The following is a 6,528-nucleotide window of genomic DNA, read 5'->3' as shown; positions in this document are numbered from 1 at the left end:
TGGTGTGTGGGGATGAAGCGAGGGTTGTCGGGGTTCTGGTTTACGACCAGGGCACGAATGGGGACGCGGCATTTTTACAGCCCCGCCAATTTGACGATCCCGGTAAAAGATGGCAGCCCCGTACGCGGTGGAATGGAATAAACATAGATTATGGATCAATAGTAAGGTAGGTATATTTTCCTTTAACGTCAAGAAAATTAAAAAGAAAACTGAATCTAAAGTCATAAAAAACCAGATTTAATTTCATCGATATTGTTCAAACAAAAGTTAAACAAGACCACAGAACATAGATCGATCGCTGCTTAGTAAAACACAACAAAAGAAGATAGGTACTTACTCATGTAGGTTAGGTTAGGTAATACCATGATCATAAGATATAGGTTCGCTATTTTTTGTTTTTCTTGTACACACACGTATATAAACTCACAGTAGGTAATCAGGGGCAGAGCCCCCAAGTTATCTAAGATGAATATGAAGAACCTTGGTGACAAGGGATTAGGTTATCGCCCAAAACTATTGTTCAACATAATGGACAATAATTTTGGGCACAATCCTTCTTCTCTTTTTCTTCTTGTACTTTATTGAGATGCCTAACAAGCGGGAATGTGCCCGCCCCAAGCGGATCATTTATACAGGGTGTTAGTGACATCGTAACGAATAGGTACTCAGGGAGATGATTCAGATCATGATTCTGAGTTAATATCAAGTGGAATTTTCCGTCGCAAAATTTATGTTTTTTTTTAGTTTCTTAAATTATTTTCAATTGTATACTTTTGCGATGGAAAATTCCAATTGGTACCTATTAACTCAGAATAATTAGCTGAATCATCCCCCTCAGTATTCGTTACGATGTCACTTACACCCCACACCTACCGTAACGAATACTGGGGGGGATGATTCAGACCATGATTCTGAGTTGATATCAAGTGGAATTTTCAGTCGGAAAATTCATATTTTTTTTGTGTTTTTTTTAATTATTTTCAGTTCCATACTTTTGCGACGGAAAATTCCACTTGATATCAACTCAGAATCATGGTCTCAATCATCCCTCAAAGTATTCGTTACGATGTCACTAACACCTTGTAGGTATTCTTATCTAAAACGGGCAAGGAGGTTTCGCTAAAAGATCTTCAAACCATTTTATTCTGCTTATCAATTAACCTTACCATCTCAATGACAAATCGATGAGCCGTGATAGGCCAGTTGGTAGAACGCTTGCCTCTCTATCCAGCACAAGCCTAAACCAATGATTGTCGAATTTGTTTTTGAATTCATGTATGGATCATAAATGATTATCACGTGGTCAGCGGTGAAGGAAAACATTGTGAGCAAATCCACATTCCCGAGAAATGCATTTTCGGAGGTAAGTATGTGACCTAACTTGTATTGAAATGGTTTTCCCTTCGCGGGTTGTAAGGTCAGACAGGCAGTCGCTTAAAAAACCGGACCTGTCAAATCTTCAGGTTAGGTAAGCCGACCCTGTAAAAAATCGAGATAATGCTAGGGGGATGATAATCTCAATGTCAAATCGACTCGTTTTGTCCGTTGACCTAGCTCTCTATATCTCCTTAAAACGCCGACTGTGATTTAGATAGCACGAAAAATATTGGTTGTCATACCTACTGTTGAGTAATAAAACAAATAATAATACCTAAATAAGTATTAAACGCGACTATAATATTAACACGTCTAAAACAGACGTGTTAATAGGTCTAGAATGATAATTAATGACAACTATGGGGTACCTACCTACTAATGAATAGACTCTACACAGCAGTGTCCTTTTTAAGTTTGTTTACCAAAACTACATGTGGAAGTAAATAAATTACATGTTACAACTGTCATTATATATTTCACTAAAATATTTTAAAATGCCTGTATTTTTATGATAAACGTACGTATAATTTACACGTACCTACCTACTTGTGAGTAACTTGTAGCTTGTAAACGTGTAGACTTGTAAGTTTTGATAAACACGGCACAGCTCTCAGTTGGTTGCTATTGGTCTCCAAAGTCTTAAACATCGACGAAAAGTAGCTTGTTTAAATATAAATTGTCACCTAAACTGGAAACCACCTATATTTTTTAACAATACCTCGATTACTTTCAATAAATTTCAATCCGAGTAAAAATAAAATTGTGACCACAAATTTTTACTTGGATTGAAAGTAGCTTGTCCATTGCGAGGTTTTTTGATAACAAAATGTGATTTTACAAAGGGATGCTTACATGATTTTGGTGGCGATTAATATAGGATACATTTCAGTCTACTTCTTTGTAATGCAAACAGCCAAGTACGGGAATGGTATGCTGCAAACTTTGTTTCCATAGCATTCTAATCCTAGAGTTTTCAAACGGTAGAATGAAGAGGCATTTGCTATGTAAGGATATACCTCCTAAGGCCACATTTAGTGCGTAGTTCTATTATAGTAGGTAGGAATACTAAAAATATATTACAAATATAGTACATACTTGCACAGAACACACGGGCCTCCGGCGGAAGTAAAAAGTCCGAACCAACTCATAAGTTTAATTCAAATTCAAATTATTTATTTTCAGACACAGGTCCATAGATGTTAGTAACAATGCAAACTTAAAAATAGGGTTAGTATAAAACAGAGCAAATGAAAACTTAAGACAGGTGGAGCTTCACCCATCGGCGCAGCAATGGGGAGTCCCACTTATCAGCGAACACACTCAGAATGGTGTTGGTAATGCCGCGGAGCCGCGACAGCAAGGAGGCGCTGCGCTTCCGCATAATGGCATAGAAGTCATCTCCGCAAACATTCCCGACCCGACGCACTGCAGCGCCACGGTCGCTCCAACAGCACTCTGAGCGCGTTATTGTACTGGACGCGCAGGTCGCTGCATGTCCGTTGCGTAAAGTTAACCCACATACCACACGTGTAGAATGACTGACAGTAAGCTTTGAAAAGCGTTACCTTCACCGGTGGAGTGCAACGTGCGAATCTGTGAGCCAACATGTTACTTCGGACAGCCAGCGACCTACCTCCCTTTCAATGTCCAACTTGTCTATTAAGTCCTCAGTGACCCAGTGGCCCAAATATTTAAATTTACCCAAACATACCCATTTTAGCAAACATACCCATACCCTACACCAAACCCCCACCCTACCCCAAACATATGCCTTCGTTCTTTTTTAATATTATTTCTGACTATGAAAACATTTTTGATTTTTTTTAAACATACCTACATTAAAACAGCTTGCAGCTAAAATTATCTTACATCTCTTTCGAAAGTATACATACCTACAGTTTGTTTAAGGCCCATGTACCTAACAGGAGGCGAGCATATTGCCATTAACCGGGCATAAATCCTGGAAATCACATGATAAAAAATATTATCCAAACATGAATTCAAACTCATAAAAGACGAATTCAGTAATTCACTTGTTATTTACTGTTCAAAAACTTCAACTCCATAGCATTATAAAATAGGTTAGGCAAGTACCTACCGCTAATAGGTCTAATCTTAACTATTACCAGTATTTTCAAAATACTTACAATAACCTACTAAATTAAAAATCATAATAATATTACATATAGGTACGTGTACTATTTTTAACAGTTAAAACCCGTTTTCAGTTAAAACCAGTTTTGTCCCTGGAGCATGTTTCATAAAACTTACAATTCTTAAATAGGTACACAGTTAATTTGGTATTCATTGCGTAACTAATTTAAAGCTACAAAATGTATCTTGAATTGTTGTTGTAATTTACAATTGTAAGTTTTATAAAACAGGACTCTTCTTATAATGAAGGCCTTTGTTTAAACTATAGTGCAATGTATGTTGTTCAAAGACACTGTCTGGTTCGATATCTAAGCGTAGGTAAGTATATGGAATCCCTCGAATAATTATATGGAGCATTGCGTTATATACCTATAAATTATGACCAATTATCTGATATTTGAGCAAACCTATTACAGATAAAAAAGTTGTTTGTTTTGTTTATTAACATACTGCTCACTATCTAGTTGTCTTTGATTACTTGTGGCTCTGCCCACCCCATTAGGGATTACGGGCGTGAGTTTATGTATGTTTATGTATGCACTATCTATCTCGTTTCCAGTATTAAGATTTAATATGCGTTAGGTCCTGTAAAAAAAAACATCAAAATTCATTCAATTTCTATTTTGACAGTGGACTGTGGACAAACGTCTAAAACTCGTTTAGGAAAGTGTTCGCCGTTATAATCTAGATAGTATGTTTTTTTTTATTTTATACACCGCATTAACCCGCTACTATTCGGTGTTATAGGTACCTATTATACCTATACTTAGTTGTATAGCTAGGCACGTACACTGAGCACTATAATATATCCTGTTTCCGATTTTGGACTCCGGTTGTGGTTGTGTTTATGGCTGTATAAAATTTTTGTTGCGCCTAAAATTTGCCTGGAATAAATTGCTAAATTAGCAATAAGATCACTGTTGTGCGTATCTTATATTTTTTTTCCTAATTTCGGCAAATACCTACCTTGTGTTCAATAAAGCATACTTATTTATCTTGCGTACAACAAATAATTAAATATTTAGATAAATATTTGATACTACTATCCAATACGCCTTATTTACCAGAATGCGGGAAAGCAAAAAGCGCAAATTAATTACTTCTACACCATCATGACAGTATCCTGAGTGTGTTAGCAGACCGGTGGGACTCCCCGCTGCTGAGGCGCTGGATGCAGCTGCACGCTGCTGTGCCAAGGGTCGCGCGTGTGTATTAGCTTAAGTTGTATAAGTTGTTACTAACATTAGAATATAAGTTGTTTGTTACTAACATATATGGAAAAAGTCCGAATTGAATAATTTGAATTTTGAATTTGAAAAAAGGAGGGTTAGGTATGTGTATGACCGCTATGTAGATATGTATGTATACTTATACAGGATGTTGGTGACATAGTAACGAAAACTTTGAAGGGTTATTCAAAATAAAGATGCCGTTGTACAGAGCTGCCTTCGTTTAACCTTTTAATTTCATGGATAACAGACATTATGCATCTTTTATCTTTGAAGTCGTAAGACCGAATGTCCTTTTAAAATCCAAACCCCATTGTTTAACTATTGTGTCTGGAAATCTCGGCCTTAGGAGGTTAAAACAAAAACAAAACAAATCATGAATTTTGAGAATCATGGTCTATATTATTATCATCCCCGTCTGTATTCGGTACGATTTAACTAACACTCTGCATACACATTTTACTTGCGGGTTTGCTTCTATTTAGGTACTCGATGATTATGTTGAATTGAGGATTTTTCAGGCGGCGTTCCACAAAAAAACATAGATGGCGCTGTGTAGAATTTTTGCCTTCGTTTAACGACATTTGCAGAATTTTCGACATTTGCATGCTAATAATAATTAGCAAGATAGAGAAGCTTTATACCATATTGTGACTCTGTACCTACCTACCCTAAGCGAATAAATGATTTCTGATTTCTGATAACCTTCTAATTTCATGAATAAAAGACATACATCTTTTATCTTTCGTTTTTGGGTAGGTATAAATGATGACCCTTGTTATTACACCCAGTCACAATCACAATTCATCTTCCACTCATTATTTATTTGTTTTTTACCTTTATAAGCCTACACCTTCGAACGATTTTGATGAAAATTAGCACACAGATATAGGCGAACATAAAACATAATTTCCAGAGCCGTACCTATTTGAGAAAGAGAAATCTTCGCGGACGACAAAGTTGCGGACAAAAAACCGTGCTCGCTTCCCGCCATAACTTTTGTACCATAGACTACCTATATTACGCAAGCATTTGTAAGAGCCATAATAATAAGGGATTAATAATTATTAATGTTCTTTTTTTACTTTATATCTACACACATTATTTTCTCGAATTAGAACTGAATATTTGTTACATTTATAAGCCGCTAAACATAAGCAAACTTTTGCTTGCCTTTCATTTCTTCATAAAAAGTATATACCGCATTCTCTATGGTGCAAAGTGTTGCCGTAAATAAGCATGCTCCTAAATTTCGGGGTACGAGTTCAAATGTCACCATTCTAGTTTTTGTTCTAAAAAACTGTCCAAGAATAAAGAAAAAGTATAAGTAGAATGGTAACTCTCCAGGTGCCGAGCTAGATTTACCTCATCTCCTCTGGATCTCACTTTAATCTAAATGGCCATAAACCGATAAGGAGTAAAGGAAAGCGCGCGCGGATTATCTGTCTCGCTCGTACTTAAGCGTTAAAACAGCACATGGTAACTGGTAAGAATGAGATATTTATAGGAAGTGTTAACTAATAATTCCGAAGGGCTTGACAACATAGTTTATTTTTGCTCTATGAATAATACTAATTTCAAAAGTAATAATGCTATTTTATGTTGACCTTATCTAATTTTATTTTAAGTTATACCTGTCATTTTCTTAGAAAAAGGGCGGATGATTGACAGCTGTTAATTTTAAAATAAATAACCCAGGCAAATCAGATAGATATCTCGTGGGTATGCAACGCGTTTGACGTGAGCTGTCATTAAAATTCTGTCGGGT

The sequence above is a fragment of the Pectinophora gossypiella genome, chromosome 10, assembly GCF_024362695.1.
Source record: "Pectinophora gossypiella chromosome 10, ilPecGoss1.1, whole genome shotgun sequence".
NCBI lineage: Eukaryota > Metazoa > Arthropoda > Insecta > Lepidoptera > Gelechiidae > Pectinophora > Pectinophora gossypiella.
The sequence above is the reverse complement of the archived record's forward strand: the minus strand, read 5'-3'. Positions refer to the sequence as shown.